A 16,501-nucleotide genomic window follows, 5' to 3' on the forward strand; every position below is an offset into this window, starting at 1 on the left:
TATTTTACATATTTTTTGTTACTGTATTTTTGCCCCGTAAATTGTTTCTGGCTATAAATTTAGTTTGACAATTTGCCAATGTTCCTTTAATTTTATTATGATCATGTCCTTTTTCTTATTTTTTGGAAAGGATGTGCTCTACACATAAAAAAGACACATTTTTGAGAGACTCGTGATGCACGATGCTGTGTCCGCAGCGAGCGCGGAGGTCAGCTCTGCGGCTTCAATGTTGCACTTCCGCCATCGCAGGAAGACCTCGTTAAATGGTTAAAATGGCCAAAGGTTTAAGAAAGCCAAGCTAACGTTTTTGCTGATGTGACCTCAGAGGTCACCTCTGTTGTCTCTTACTCTTCCTTTCAAAATAATTACCAAAATACTAATATTTGGTATTAAGTGACTTATGCCATTTCCTTTTAACAAAAGCATCTACAATGGGCATGATAATGAAAAGGAGAGAATTTTTAAACAAAGATGCTGAATTTTGAATTTATGAAAACAGTGTTTGGAGATGGACCATAATTTTGATGAATCAGTTTTTTTTCTATTTCATCATTACAAAGTGACTTTAATTTTTCACTTAATTTTGGTTAAAGATAACTTGTATTGAGTTGGTAGTGATCTTCCACACCAAAGAATTATTGGAAGTGAATGGTTTTGTCTTTTTAAACACTAGGAAAGATATATTTAACCATCAGAAAAATTTAGGTTTTTCTATACCAGGGAATGTATATCATTTGTTGAAGTTACATAAGTACTCTAGGGAGTTTGCTGGCTTTATATAAATTCAGAAACTCATAAACCATGAAATAGAGACCAAGTAAAAGACTATCAGAGCAGTAAAAATCTCTACATAACTTTCGTAAGCCATCATCTGAGCTCAGTGAGATCTCCAACAAGCAATGCCTCTCCCTCTCGTAGTTTGTTCCTTTTTAAAGCAGGGCTGGTCATGAAAACACACTTCTAAAAGCCTCAGTGAAATGTCCTGTATAGCACAGACAATGACACTTCACACACTTTGCTAGCACTTGTCTCTTTGGTCACTCTTCATTGTGAAACTCTAGGACAAAATGTAGAATTGTGGATACTTGTAAAACAAATATTTAAATAAGACAGGATAGTCTCCTCAAATAATGACTCTATAGCATCTTGCTACGCTTATGGACAGTGACTGCAATGGGGGGATGCGACTTGATAATAAGGGTGAATGTTGAAACCACAATGTTGCTCGTGTGAAACCTTCATAAGATTGTATATCAATGATACCTCAATTAAAAAAAGATTGTGTATCAAAGATACTTCAATAAAGAAAAAAAACAGGATGGTCTTCTCATCTTTGCTCTTCGAACTCAGATGACAAAAACCCATTCTCTAGTACTGCTTGTCAAGGTGTGACCATAATGAGAATATATTCAGAATAAGTAAAGCTACAATGAAGCTGCTCCTTTTTAACTACAATTTATTGAGCACTTACATGAACATGCTGATAGAAACACTTCACGTCTATTTTCTCAACTCATTCTTAAAGCACTTTTCTATACTACTTTGCCCCCACCCCCACTTTTTCTTTGCCAGCCCACCTACTCATTGTGAGCACAGTCACTGAGGAAACACCACCTGTCACCAACCAGAGAAGCTGGCTAAGAGACAATGAGGAGACAAAAATATTAAGAAAGCGGAAATGTCATGGGTCACAGAGGGTCAGGAAAAGGAGATAGAGGAAGCTGTCAGTCCCTAGAGCACCTTCAGTTCCCAAGCTTTTCCCTGCAATTTGAGTTGGGTTTACATGTATCCTTACATTAAAAACAGTGGGTCAAATGTGTATCTGCTTTCGATGATGCAATTTAGGGTGAAATGAAGGTGCTGATTTAATCTTAGGGGTGTCTGAGTGAACCTCTGTTTCTTACAATAAAATGTGTGTCAGCAGAAGAGTAATTATCCTGATCATATATGATGGACAAACATTTATAATAATAAAATGAGGTTAGCCACACATCCAGGAGTGTTGGCATAAACACAGTCTCCAACATAAATATAACTGATAAAATGTCTGCTGCTTTTTGGAACGGCCAGCCTTTCTTTTTCTCCTAGATATTTGTAACTATAAACTCTAACTATGTAAGAGAATTTTTAAAAGAGTTTTCGAAGGACATGTATTCTGATAATTTTATCAGCAGCTGTCTAGTTCCTCATGGGTGACCAAGCTTTTTTCTCTGTTAGTAATAATAAAGTTTTCTGTGGACAGATAAATTGCAAAATGCTTAAGTGTTAAACTGGAAAATTAGTATTAATAATGATTAATAACACTTTAAACAACTATAATTTTGGAGTAGTTAATAGAGTTTTGTCTTTACTCATTTTAGTTGCTTTACACACTTTCAATATAACTGAAAAAAATGAAAGCATATTAACTTTTTTAAATTGTGAAAGAGACTAATTTGGTTTTGTTCATTTTTCTGCTTTTTCTTCTCACTGCTTTACAGGACTCCTGTGACATGACAGGGAGTTTTTAGGCTGCATATGTAGAAAATGGTGAAAAGTAAAATCCGCAATTTAGTGTGTCTTTTAGGACAGCAGTTCAGTTTATGCGATATCCGAGTGCTCGGTGTGTGCGCAGTAGAGAGCTGGTGCTGCGGGGACGATGACACGACACAGAACCCTCCAGCCAACGGTGCTGCTAGGTGGTCTGTTATATCCATTCTTTGATATATTTTGAAATAGTATTCATGACTGGTTTTATAACTTACACATTATTTTTATATATACACTATATACTCAAGCAAGTTTATTGTTTTGCTCAGTATTTCCATATACTTGCTAATATTCTGTGTGCTTTATCTATTTATGATAAAAATGTCAAAATTTTCCATGTTATTTCTAGGTCTGTCAATTTCCTTTACATTAAGTTTGTTTCTGCTTTGTACATTTCAAGGCTCTATTGTTAGGCACCTACATATTCTTTATTTTTGCGTTGTTTTACTTCTATGAGAACTTGTTTCATTAGAGTGACATTGCCCTATTGAAGGCTCTTGCTTTAAATTCTACTTGGTGTTAGCCTGCTGCAGCGGCCTTTTTGATTGGCATTTGACTATTAGAGCTTTTTAATCTTCTTTGCCATCTTAACTCTACCCTTGAAACCAGTATATGAGCAGATAGCTTTCAATCCGTTATTAAGAGAATTTGATCTTTTTAACATTTCGTGGTGAATTCTGTGTCTACCAACTCATTCTGGATTCTGATTCACCATGCCTTAGTAGGGTCTTTTTTCTCCAAGCTGTTCTATCTTCCTGTGGATTGATAAGGTCAGTATCATGATCGTTATCATCCTCATATTGGTTCTTCTCCTTTGCTGGTTTGGTGAGTCTCTTCCTCTAACATTATTGTTTAACATATATGACTACACATGTTTCTAACCAAATCTAAAGACCTCAGAGTGTTCTAAACACCCCTAACACTCCCATTTGCAATTGCCTAAAATTCTACTTTTATGATTTCATAATGGTTATTTTTTTTAATTAGTATATTAGATTTATTCACACATTTTATCATTAATTTCTTATGCAGTCTTCCTTTTAATAAAGAAACATGTCACTTAGTAATTGTGCTAGTGAGGATATGGGGTAGTAGATAAATTCTCTGAGCTTCCTATAGCTAAAAATATCACCTCACAATCAAAGAGTATATTAGCTGGGTATATAATTCATGTTTAAAATTGTATTCCTTCCAGTGTGACAGCATCACTGCACTGCCTCCAGCGTCCATCACTGCAGGGCTGACTCCTCTTGAGGTGCCCTGTCTTTCTCTTTTTAAAACTATCAAGTCTTTCCTTTATCCTTGATATACTGCAGCTTCACAAAGGCATATAAGGGCTTTTTTCTATTTATTATGATAGATACATGGTGGAAACTTTTACCCCAAATTCATGTCTGTCCTCAATTCTAGAAGACTCTTGTGTTTTTAAAAATATTCTCTCAGACACCCCCTCAATTATTTTTCTGGAACACTTATATGTATAAGTATATTAAATTATTATGATTTATAGCCCATGTCTCATGTATGTGTTAAATTTCTACCAACTATGTTACACATTCTGTAGAATTTTTCATAACTGAATTTGCATTTATTCTGTATCTGATTAAAGAGTATCCCAGTTATCATATAAATACTAGTTTTCACTTTAAGAATTCCTAATTTTTTATATCTACCCTTCATGATTTCATTTATATCTATTTTGGTTTCATAATTTCTCACTCTTCTTATGGAGTTATTAAATTCTCCATCCTTTCAGAGATTCTCAACATACTTATATTAAAACCACTGCTGACATTTTTCTTTAATTTTCATTCAATCTGGCATGATGTCACTTCCTGCTGCCAAGTGGCAGCTTGGCTCAAGGCTGCCTGCCTGCTGGGACCGTCTGCTGCTTTGCGCCCCCCTAGGAGGCACCACTATAAACACCATGTCCCCACAGTTAGCAAATAAGGGCTTTTCTAAGCTCTACATCCAGTGTCAGGAGGCCCCCCACCACACAGCACTGAGACCAGCTCTAGTGTCCACTGCATTCAAGGGACCTTACCTTCTTCTACCCAGGTCTCCACAGACCTGCAGTGTTAGCTTCTCTTCACATTTTGCATTTCATTCCATTTCCAGTGTATTGGTACATTTAGTATTTCCAAGTCATTTAAATGAATCTTTTATATTTTATCTGCTATTTGCCATATGTTGGATCAGAAAAGGAAGGTCTGGAAACATGAATTTATAACATCTTAATCAGGTATCAGGAAGTTATACAAAGTCACGCATACCTGTTCCCTTAGCAGTTTGCAAGTTAATTGAGGAGGAAAGAGTCTGTGCATGAAATATTTAGAGAATACAAAGCAGATTCTAATAAATATGAAAACTTGATATTTATACATCAACAATCCAGGAGACTTTTTGGGAGTGGCAAGATTTGAGATTTTTCTTAAGGAATAAGATTTGAATGAACAAAAAATATACGAATTTTAACTTCTTTACAGATTCACTTTATTTGGTGCCTTAAAGATGTATTTTATGTCCCTTCCATAAGTGATTTTGAGGGATACAAAGACAGTGTGTTAAACTGTAGAGCTCTGGGTGCATAACCAAGTGGGGATATTGAGAGAAAACTATTTGATTGAGGTCCTAGCAGTTTCATGAAAGAACTTATCTTAGGAATCATTTAGTTTTGGAGATGCTGATGCAGGAGATGAAAATATGTGCATGTATCTAAGTCCCCTAAGAAATATTAAGACTGTAACTACTGCATGGCACTTAAAGAAATATTTTTGACGTATTAGCAACAACTAGTTGGATCAGTACTGACTCATTTCCCAGAGAAATCCAGTATCTAAAGCTAAGAATATCTTATTTCCTTCTGTGCCTGAGTTCCTGCTTTAAGCTACTTCATAAACTTTTCATGCCCTCAGAGAAACCTAATAATAGCTGCACTGCATAATGCTCTAATACACCTCTGATGCCCTTCAGGGCATCAGATGCTATTCAGGGCCCTGATGCTATTCAGGGCCCTTCCTAGGGGTTCACGATACAGTCCAAGAGCCAGTGAGTGATACTAACAAGAGGCAAGTCGTTCCCACATAGGCTCACAATTTATTTAATGCCTCTGCTTCAGTCTCTCTTTTTCATGCTACACCTAAGTCCACAGAGCCATTTTACAGAAATAATAACTGTCATTGGTCCTGTGCCTGTTACTTCCAGGAGTTAGCGTGACTCAGACTCATAACATTCTAAGTGAAGAAAAGCATGTGGCTCTTGCACTGTGCCCAGAAGAGCAGCTTCAGGCTTTACCACAGGCACTGGTAAGTCTACAGACGAAAGACTCAGCCGTTTCAAGGAGGGCATGGAAATCGGGAGACAGGAAGATTAACCCACCAGACGTGTATGTTTTAAGTCAACTTGACTTTCATTTATTGCAACCCTGACATTGGAATAAACCTGGTATATGTATTTTAAAATGCAACCAAGTGGTAAAACATGATATCTTTCTTTAAAGCTTTTTTAATCGAATGCACCTGGTGCTTTTCTCTACCAATTTATGTTAATGCCACACACAGGCAAGCAGAACCTAATTAACCACTAAAGCAATAAAGCTGTTTATAAGACCAAATATTCTCTGGGTCAAGCCCATGAACTACATGAATTATACATATGTGTATGTATGTTTGTATATGTATATGTATATGCATGAATGTTTGTTTATATATGTATGCATGTGTATCTGTACATAAATATAAATGTAAATGTTTACAATACACACCCTATAATTAACCTTTGTTGTAACTGTCAACTTGTGTGATTGAATACTAGTGTCACAGAGATGTCTTCTGTGCAGTGGTTTGATCTTCCTGAGTGATGAGAGGAAATCCCTAGTTATATAAAGTTTGGATCATTTTAAGTTTAAAGCTAAGAATCTTTAAAATACATGAAAAATAATTATTTCTACAATGGTCATTAGCTGAGTCCTCTCCCTCTCATTCCACATGCAGCTGTTTGGATCACAAACACTGTTCAGAGACAGTTGTGATCAAACCCCCGCGGTCCCCACGGGACCTCTGGAGAACAGGGAGCTGGTGCCGAAGCTGAAGGCGAGAGCAGAAGGCCAACTTCACGCCCCCCCACCCGACACGACTGTTGTCAAAACCAGGGCCCCGGCGAGCCTGACTGTTCCCGGCTCCTTCTGCTGCTGCAGCAGAGGCCCTGAGAAGAGAGACCTTGGGCTCTCGTGGTCTCTTCAACTTAGGAGCTTTGCCCCTGGAACCTGAACTCCGTGAATGTAGGGTGGTTTCAGTTCAGTGTCACAGAATTTCATTGAGCATTTACAGGTACAGGGAGTGCATAACGAACTGACCCGAACCCCATCTTCCAGGAGTTTATGGCTAAAAATGCTCTCATCTTGCCTTTCCTCTTGATTGTCGCTGCCATGGTGACTGCTGTCATCACAGACCACTGCAGGACTTGACCTCAGTGCGCAGTAGTTCCAGACGGGCCAGTATCTAAAGCTAGGAATATCTTATTTCCCTCTGTGCCTGAGTTCCTGCTTTAGGCTACTTCATAAACTTTTCATGCCCTCAGAAAAACCTAATAATAGTTGCACTGCATAATGCTCTGCAATTAAAAGAAAACCGGGTGTCCGGTTCTTTTGAAATGTTCTCCTGTCTGTATTGTGTTGATTTCAAGCACATTTCTTTTTCTGTTTATTTTGGTCTCTGCTGTCCATGTTGGAGTCTTTCCCTCATGTGTTTGCTAGTGATGTCTGTCTGCCCTTGTTCCAGAATGAGGCCCAGAACTGATGCTCAGAAGGTCTCGAGTGGGCGTGAGGCTCGTTCTGGGGCGGTCTGCACTGCGGGGGGATCCTGGTGGCTGGCTGTTTTATTGGGGACTTCCAAGTGGCATTATCTGTCAGTCTCTCTTCTTGAACTGGTTAGTTTCCCAGAAGGGAAATGTCCTTCATGTTGTTTCAGGAGCGAACAGAGTAAAAAAGTTAAGTTCCCTTTTTGCCGTGCTGGTAAGTAATCAGCAAAATGCTAAATGGGAGTCTTCTATGGAAATACTCTCATATTTTAAAACAATAGACTTGAGATAAAAATGTATGAGTACCAGCCTCTGCTTGGTATCTGTCATTCCACACACACTCAATTTTTATGAGTTCAGTAGTTACATTATGATTTGATGGTTTTTCCCTTTCAGTGAAATAGAATGTCAGTGCTATTTTCAGTCTAAGTAAAATATATTGAAATTTGCTTCAATACCTGAGAACAGTCATCTTCAAACCTGTACATTATTTATGAGGAAATACTTGCTGAAGTGAGTGCCTTAGTTATGTAGATTACATTACACTCACGTAGATTAAAAGTGCTCACAATCTGGATCCGAAGTCTTTTAACTGAGTCTGCGTGTGTCAAACACACCTGGGCTAAAATCCTGTGGGTTAATTTCAAGTTCATTTCCAAAGGATTCTGATTTCATCCAAATATCGCTCACACTTCCAAATGTGAATTTTACATACTTTCCTTCTGAATTTGCTGCTGAACATGTTATTTTGATTACTGTTGTCAGGAAGTATCTCAATATTTTTCCTCCTCAATTGCTTCTTCAGCAGATTCTCCATTAGTCACGGCTGCAACAGTCCGTGCACGAAAGTGAGAAGAAACGTGGCTTCTGTGTATTGCTGCAGTTTCCTGTTCTCTAAACCACTGCTCACCTGTGTCAGCGGGGGCAGGGCTGACTCAGCCGCTCCAGGAGGGTGGATAGAGCAAAGCCATTGACGAGGCGACAGGGGCATGTCCGTCAACAGCTGTGAGCCTGGGTTCCAGAGTCGGACTTACCTGGCTTCGAACCCCAGCTGCTCCACTTGTTAGTCTTGTGACCAATTACTTCATTTTTCTGAGCATAGCACATCTCATCTGTAAGACTGTGGTAATAATAGAAATTCTCACTCATATGCCTGTATGTGAGTATGTGAAATTAAATGTAATAAAGTTTGAAAGGCATTTAACTTGTGCTTCAAATGTGGTGTGCACCCAGTAAACATTAGCAGCAGCTGAAAAACACCAATATTACTACTACTGTATCAAAGTAGGGTACACATGGCTGCGGAGAGAAAAATTAATCATGTAATTTATTCATACATTCGACATTTATTGAGCGCCTTCTAAGTGCCAGATGTTATTCTAAGCACTGATGTTATAAAATGCCTCCACCCACAGAGTTTACTTACATTTTAGTGGGAAACACAATAAAATATGATATGACAGGATACAATGTCATACTCATAATACAGAGTGAAAAGGCTCCAAAGGAAAATAAAACAGAATAAGGAATGCAGAAGGATTTGGTGTGGTGTATGCTCTTTATACAAGGTAGCAGGGAAGGCTTCTTGGAGGAGGAGACATTGGAATGCAAACTGGAGTAGACTAGGCAGATTCCTGTGGGAAGAGCTTCCCAGCAGTGGCCTGGGATGTGCAGAGGCGCAGCATGTGAGCACAATCGCTAGGTTAAAAGAATAGCAAAGAGGCCATGTGACTACAGGGAGGTGGTACCTATAGGCAACAGGGGCAGACACACAGACAGGGGCCAGGAAGGTAAGACCTTGGACATGATAGAGACTTTTGATTTTACTCTAGAAACAGTTGGTGTATTATGTCCAGGGAATGAACATGTTTTGACTTATGTTACTTGTACACATGGCTTAAACCCTCTGTGGGAATGTTGCTGAGCCCCTCAAAGTTGTTCTGTCACTTGTTTTTGCAAGGCTTAAAGAGACAAAGAGTATAAAAGCAGTAAACACAATGTTTGGCATGAACTACATGCTCAATATCCTTAAACACTAGAAATTCCTCTTCAACTCAAAGTCTAGGACAAGAAAAGACACAAGACCAGTTTCAACCAGTGCTTCCTTTCCCAGTGGGTAATCCCAGCTCCCAACCTTACCTCCGTCACAGACATTCCTAGGAAAGCCTCCTTTTCCCCTACAGGACTCCTAACATTGTGCGTTCCTTAAGAGGCATTACTTACACTGGCATTGACTAACAGAGGTCACTTGTTACCAGCTGGTGACACATTGAGCAAATGGGGAACAGGACTTGCATTGTGACTGATGGGCTGGTAAAGGGAAGTGGATCTCATACGGGCCCCTATGCAGAGAGAACCCCTCAAGGGCCCAGAAGAATCCGCACAATCTCTGGACCTGGGCTTGGAAAGAGAAAGCTAGAAAACAGTAACCTGGGGGTGCTGATGAGTAAGATGCTGTCTGCAGAGGGTCCTACCCTCTGGGCCGGGATTCCTTTCCTTTCTCCACTTGTGAGAAGCCTGTGTCACACAGGGCACACATACAGTGACTGGCACATTCATTCCAGAGGCCGAGCTCAGGGCCAAGCTCCTCTCTGATCCAAGGTCTGACACTGATGCTGCCCTGGACTTCGTGTTTCGTTTTGGGAAGAGCATCTTCCAGTCTTGTTGGTCCTTCTTAGCTTCATCTTTCACTCTATTTGTATCAGGCCACTGCCTTTCAGTGACTCAGCTCATGGAGAGTCTAGGCTATGGATTTGTCTATCTAACACAATCAATTGTGCAAATCTAAGGGAGGCAAACAGCCTCCACAAAATATATACTTTCTTTTCAAAAATGCCTCCTATCTTGGACATTATTTAACTCACATATTACAGTAAGTGTTGGGAAAAATTGTTTAATGTAATTATACCTGGAACGCTAGTGAAATCTGTAACAAATTCTCATCATAGAAGTGTTCTCTAGGTCTGCTCCACATAGAAATCTATGTTACTTTTGCATGACATGACCTAGCATGTTGACAGCAGGTGTGGCGCCATGAGATGAAGTTTCAGTGTAGACTGAAAGTCAGCATTCAGCCACCGGCTCTCCAAAGCTGAAAATGGATGGAAATCAGTCCAGACTCAGTCTTGACCTTGGAGGGATGGGTGCATTTCCACTCTAGCTTCAGAGACATGCACTTCTGTCTCGGTATTCTGAATTACAGCTCCAAACAGACCAACGGTGGTCTGGGAGGCATTATGACTTTCACATAATAAAGATCGATGCTCTGCGCCTCTCAAATGAGAGTACTAGGTGTAAACAAATGAGAGTATAGATGATATTTTGTTTTGAGTCATATGGGCTTATTCCCCAGGTCTTTTCTCTTTTTTCTTTCTCCACAGAAAAGTCAATGTTAGCTATCCACTGCTGTAAATTCTCCTGCAGCTATTCCAATTAAGCTATCTAGGAAACAGTTTTTATCCTTTTAAATATTCCAAATGCATCTAATCCTTTTTAGGTAATAGTTGGGGAATACATTATAAATAAATTAGAAAATAGTTTCCATCAGATACAGTCTCCCTCAGTCTTGCTTGCCTCTTCCTGTTAACTGTTATATTTCTACTCATTTTTTCTGCATTCTGTTGGAAGGTAACCATTCTAACAATATTCCTCCTAATTTCTATGTCCAATGACCTCTCAAATGTTCCTGATTGTACAGTACATCTCCTCTGCATTTTAAAATGTTGGTCACTCATTTCTCCTCAAAAGTTACACCAGCCTTGGTTCCCTTGCCACACTCCTTTAAAAACTCAAGTATTCTGATGGTTGTTCTATATCAAGCAGTATGGTGGTTGTCAAAAACAACTAAAATACAGACATAAACTGGATGGAGTCCTCAGTCTAGCAAACAAACCTGTGTACCAACAGAATACACAAATCCTTCTGATTTTTTATTATCCTTTCCTGATAATAAGGCAGACTTTGTCCTGACAAAAACCACTTAGGTTTACCCAAAACTATGTTGTGTAAACATCTCTTCACATGTCCTGCTTAATTGGCAGGAAAGCAAAGGAAATCCTCGAGGCCAGAAAAAAGTGAAATTGTGAATCAAGAGAGGTAAACAAACTCTGGAAACAGTGCTTTCCTTGAAAGCTGCCAGATCTTGGATTGTGATGGCAGAACAGAAACATAATTAGGAAAAAAAAACATGGTATGCAGTCGAAGTGGATGTCTAAGCAGAGAAGGCCCCCCTATCCACCCACCGTAGCCCACTCTCTGACTCCACCTAAAGCTTAAACTTCTGACATATAACTTCCTCATAAATACCCATTTTTTAAAAGAGGAAAATCTGGGGTACCCAGATTCAGAAAATCCAAACAGGAATACATGCAAGGAAATTGTCATTTCAACACAATATAATGGGAAAAAATAAAATACAAGGAAAAAAATCAGAAATGAAAGGCAGAAGGTAATGAAATAATATTGTAAAGATATCAGGAGAAAATACCTTATGATCTAGAATTGTATACCCAGTTAAACTATCTTTTAAACGTTATGGCAAAGTAAAGACATTTAGACAATTTTACCAAAATATACCCCTCATAAATATTCCTTCTAAAGGCCACTTTTAACAAGAGGAAAAAAATAAGCCAGAAGAAATGGTGAAAAAAGAAAATGCTACACATTGGGGTAAATACCAACAAACATTATATAAATCAAGAATCACATCTACTTTGTAGGGGTAATAAAAACAAGATTGAATTGAATACGTATTATAACATAGTATGTAAATCAGAAGGTGGTAATTGGAACTAAAGTATCTTAGTTTTATTATTCAGCAGGATGGAAATTATTTTTATTAACTTTAGCATTTGGAAGTTTCTAAGCTAGAGTAATAATTAAAATAGTAGAAATAGAATCTGTAACTAAAAAACAGTAAAAGAGACTTCCACTCCTATCCAGGATAGAGTAACAGCAAACAGATTTACCTCCCTACCTTAAACAAAAACACAAAACTAGACAAAACATCTGCAACAAAAGTTTCTGCAACGTAGGCAATGAGAAACAAGAAAAAAAATCAGGTAAGCCTTACAAAACCCCAGTTTACTGCCATGAGAAAGTTTTCAGACTGTGGCACAGGAAGAGATGAATTCCCTCAAAAACTCCCTGAACTGAGGAGATAAGCATAGAATATAGGAGTCCAAGTCAGCCCGAAGTCTCAGGACAGAGTAATGGACAAAAAAGAGCATTGTGGGAATAGAACTCCAGAAATCTGCAGCAGATTCCCCTTGACTATGGATCAGTGTGTGCATATGAGGAAATGGGAAAGGAACCACCTAAAGGAAATACAGGCGAAAGTGCCTAGCATTTACACAGGGCTAGGAATAGTGCCTGTTACCACCAGCCAGACTGGAAAACCTCGTTTCATAGGGCATTTGGTAGAGGCTTCATCAGGATTTTGCCTCAGCAGTAGAGGAAAATCTGTCCTAGACTGAATACTGCTCTTACCCTATCTAACATATCTTAAAGCAAGATTTGATCAAAATGATTTTAAATTGCATCTGAGATTCAATTTAAACTTAATTGCACCCCAGACCAAAGCTCAAGAATATGTGTGGATATTTTTAAAATTCTCAGTAGCCGATAAGATAAAAATACACTATGCTCAGTATCCAATAAAAAAAAATTAATTAGCATGCAAAGAAATAGGAAAATATGACCCATAATGCTTATAAAAATCTCTCAATTGGAACAGAACTTATAGAGATGTTAGAAATAGCAAAATATATTAAAGCATATGTTCAAAAAGTTAAGGAGAAATTTGCAAAAAAAAGAAAACCTAACTGAACTTCTAGAGATCAAAACTACAATGATGAAAATAAAAATGTGCAAGATAGAAATAATGGAAGATTATACATTGCAGAATGAAACACTAGCAAAAGAAACTATCAACAATTAAACACATAGAGAAAAAATAATTTAAAAATAGACAATCAGTGAATTGTAGGACCAGTTCAAGCAGCTTAATATGTACATTGTTGGAGACCTCAAAAGAGAGAGGGGTGAACAGGAAAGAAATCTGAAGAAATACTTGCTTAAAAACCATTCAATGTTGTAGACACCATAAACCCACAGATCTAAACTCAACAGAACTCAAGCACAAAAAACATGAAAAGAGTACACCAAGGTGCAGCATTATCAAATTTTTCAACACCAGTAGTAAAGATAACAGCTTTCTCTTCATGATAAAGGGCAAATATAAAAGCTTACAGTTAACATCATACTTAATACAGAAATACCAGATGTTTTCTCCCTAACATCAGGAACAAGACCAGAAGGTCTGCTCTCATCGCTTCCATTCAGCATCATACTGGAGGCATTAGCCAGCGCAGTAAGGCAAGGGAAGGGAAGAAAAGCACCCAGATTGCAACGGGAGACATGGAACTGTCTTTATTCATGAACAGTATGATTATTTATGGAGAAAATTGAACGACGTCAACAAAAAGGTTATAGGAAATGTGGGCTAAGCAAGGTTGCAGGATAAAAAGATCAGTGAACAGAGAGTCCTGGGCAGATGGGCAGATGGAGGGAGCCTGAACCTACCTTCTCGCATCTACACACTGAATCTACACCTGCACACAGAGCATTTCACCCTGAAGGAGAATGGAGACTGAAGTGAACACCTTCTATACAAGGAGGGACAGAAAGATCACATTTAAAAAAATGGCAGTAGAGACAGTGATATGGTATCCATGGGAACCCCGCCCCAGCTTGGTTCAAACCTTTATACCAGTTCATGGAGAAGTAACATTTTAAAAATATTGAGTCTGCAAATCCACAAATACGTTACTTTCCTCCAGTCTTCTAGATTTTTATAATTCATTTTAATAACAATTACAACTTTTAGAGGAGAATAATTGTGCAATTTTTGTTAATGTTTTTGATATAATTATTAATGTAATTACTTTTAAAATTTACTCTCTATGGTTCCTTACTCCTAAATAGTAATTGCTTACTTTTACAGCATATCAAATGATCTTTTAACTTTACACATTATTTCTAATAGTTTATAGACTGTTTTATAAGTTCTAGATAACACCATCATTACATATGTGTTACGTGTTTGTTAAGAATTTTATCCTGAAAGGTATTAAATTTTACCAAGTGCTTTATCCACCCTTTGAGTATTATTTTGCTTAGGAAATCTGCATTTATTACAACAAAGGGATGGGCCTGAAATTGTCCTTTTCTATAATATTCTATTTAGTTTTTGGCATGAAGGTTTTGTTGTCGGGAGTGATGTCTTCAGGATGGCGACAGCTCACCCCTGACCTCAGTCCCTCCCACAAGAAGAATGAGCAGCTACCCACAGGCAGACACCACTGCACAAATCTCAGAACACTGGGGTGCAGCAGAACAACACCCCCCTGCCCCTTCCCAGGAAACACGGAGACTGAGAGGGCTGTCCAACAAGCGTGAGGGCACTGGCTACACTCACACATCGTCCCTTTCCATGCTGGCGTGGCCCCAGCAGAGCTTCCCTGGGCCTGTGGTTTCTCCAGAGAGATGAAGAGAGCCCAGGGTAGACATCCAGACCCCCCAAGGTTGCAGGATGCCTCGTGGGGGGCCCGTGGAAGTCCTGCCTCACAGATGCTGTTAGAGGAATCTGTGGGGCTTGCCCACTGGAATTAGGACTAGGACAGAGACGGGGAGCAGAGCTCACAGAAGCTGCCACTCAGATCCTGGCAGACCGAGTTCCCTCTCACAGAGGGGCTCCAGTAGAGATGCAGCCAGTGGCTCTGGCCATGGGCAGGGCCAAGCTGTTGCCCTGTCTGGACCTTGGTGCACATTTCTGCCTGACTTGGAGCCCCGTTCAACAAGCCCTACAGAGTCTGGAGTCTGTTCTACCCGTGGATCAAGTCTGTAGTCCTGCCCACTGGAGAATACAGCCCCCAGCCCTGTCCAGCCAGGAAGCCTAATCAGAGCACTCGGGAAGCGTAGTAGCCCCTCCCACACCCTCACTTAGAGCAAGGCTGTCTGCAGAGCCAAGCCAAGGCCCTTGTCTGACCAGGGAGCTTGACTGACAGATGGGCCTCATTCTGGATCCCACCATAAGCCGTAATAACCATGAAGCCTGTTCTATGACAAAGCTTAAGCAAGGAAGCAAATCCGGAGCCCCACCCAACTGCTGAGCAGGAAGCCCGACCAGAGAATCTGGGCCACCACAGAACGCATCCTATAATCGTGCTTCAGCAGGGAACCAAGCTGGAAGTCCTTCTGGCTGCTCCCGGCCAGCAGCAAACACCCTGCAGGAGACCTCAAGCAGTGGCCTCGCCCACATAGAGACCCACCTGCCCAAGGACATTGCCAGCTGACCGTCCAGAACCCCAGGCCGAGCTGGCTGGGGACAGACTGCCTTTGTCAAGGTGGACCTGTAGTGTCTGAATAGGAAATCTCTTACTCAAATGCACAGACACCAACAGAAGGAATCAAGGATCATGAGGCAGGTAAACAGGACGCCACCGAAGGACACTCATAAAGCTCCAATAACTGACCCTAAAGAAATAGAGGTCTGTGAGCTGTCTGACAAAGAAGTCAGAATAATCCTCAAGAAATTTAGTGAACTGCAAGAATGCAGACAACTCAACAAAATTAGGAAGCAATGCATCACAAAATGAAGAGTTCAACAAAGACACAGAAACCACTAATAAGACAAGACAAACTCAGAAGTCCTAGAGCTGAAGAACACAGTGACTGAACTAAGAATTTAATAGAGAACTTCAAAAACATACTCAACCAATCAGATAAGAAGCAAGAAATAAAGGATCTAAAAAACAGAAAACAATAAAATGTCAGTAGTTATCAATAATTGCTTTCACATCTGTGGATTAAACTTTCCAAACAAAAGACACAGCACGGCTAAGTGGATTTAATAAAAAAAACTTTCAAGGATAAGTTGCCTGCAAGAGAGTCAAGTTAGCTTTAAAGATTCACATTGGTTGAGAATTAAGGGATGGAAATAATATTCTTCAATCAAGTGGTAATCAACAGAAAGCAGGGAAGCTATAGCTGTCTCGTACAAAATGGACTCTAAGCCAAAATTGACACACAGTTGTGCTGGTATTATAAACCAGCTTGGGAGTGTTCCCATTTGTTTTTTTTAATTCTCTGCAAGATTATGTGCAGGTTTGTTGTT

At 39.4% G+C, this 16,501-nt stretch overlaps 1 protein-coding gene across 2 annotated transcripts in view; it reads right to left on the minus strand.

The window, feature by feature from the left end:
• Nucleotides 1-16,501, minus strand: part of LOC108389730 (uncharacterized) — a 603,223-nt gene that overhangs the window by 3,592 nt on the left and 583,130 nt on the right. The window contains exon 9 of one of the 2 annotated variants that reach the window (XR_012126341.1): nucleotides 8,110-8,446. The exons of the other annotated variant lie outside the window; for it this stretch is intronic. The gene's annotated coding sequence lies outside the window, so the exon portion shown is untranslated. Of the gene's footprint in view, nucleotides 1-8,109; nucleotides 8,447-16,501 lie in introns of those variants that run through there. 2 annotated transcript variants of the gene reach the window in all.

The sequence above is a fragment of the Manis javanica genome, chromosome 16, assembly GCF_040802235.1.
Source record: "Manis javanica isolate MJ-LG chromosome 16, MJ_LKY, whole genome shotgun sequence".
Taxonomy (NCBI): Eukaryota; Metazoa; Chordata; class Mammalia; order Pholidota; family Manidae; genus Manis; species Manis javanica.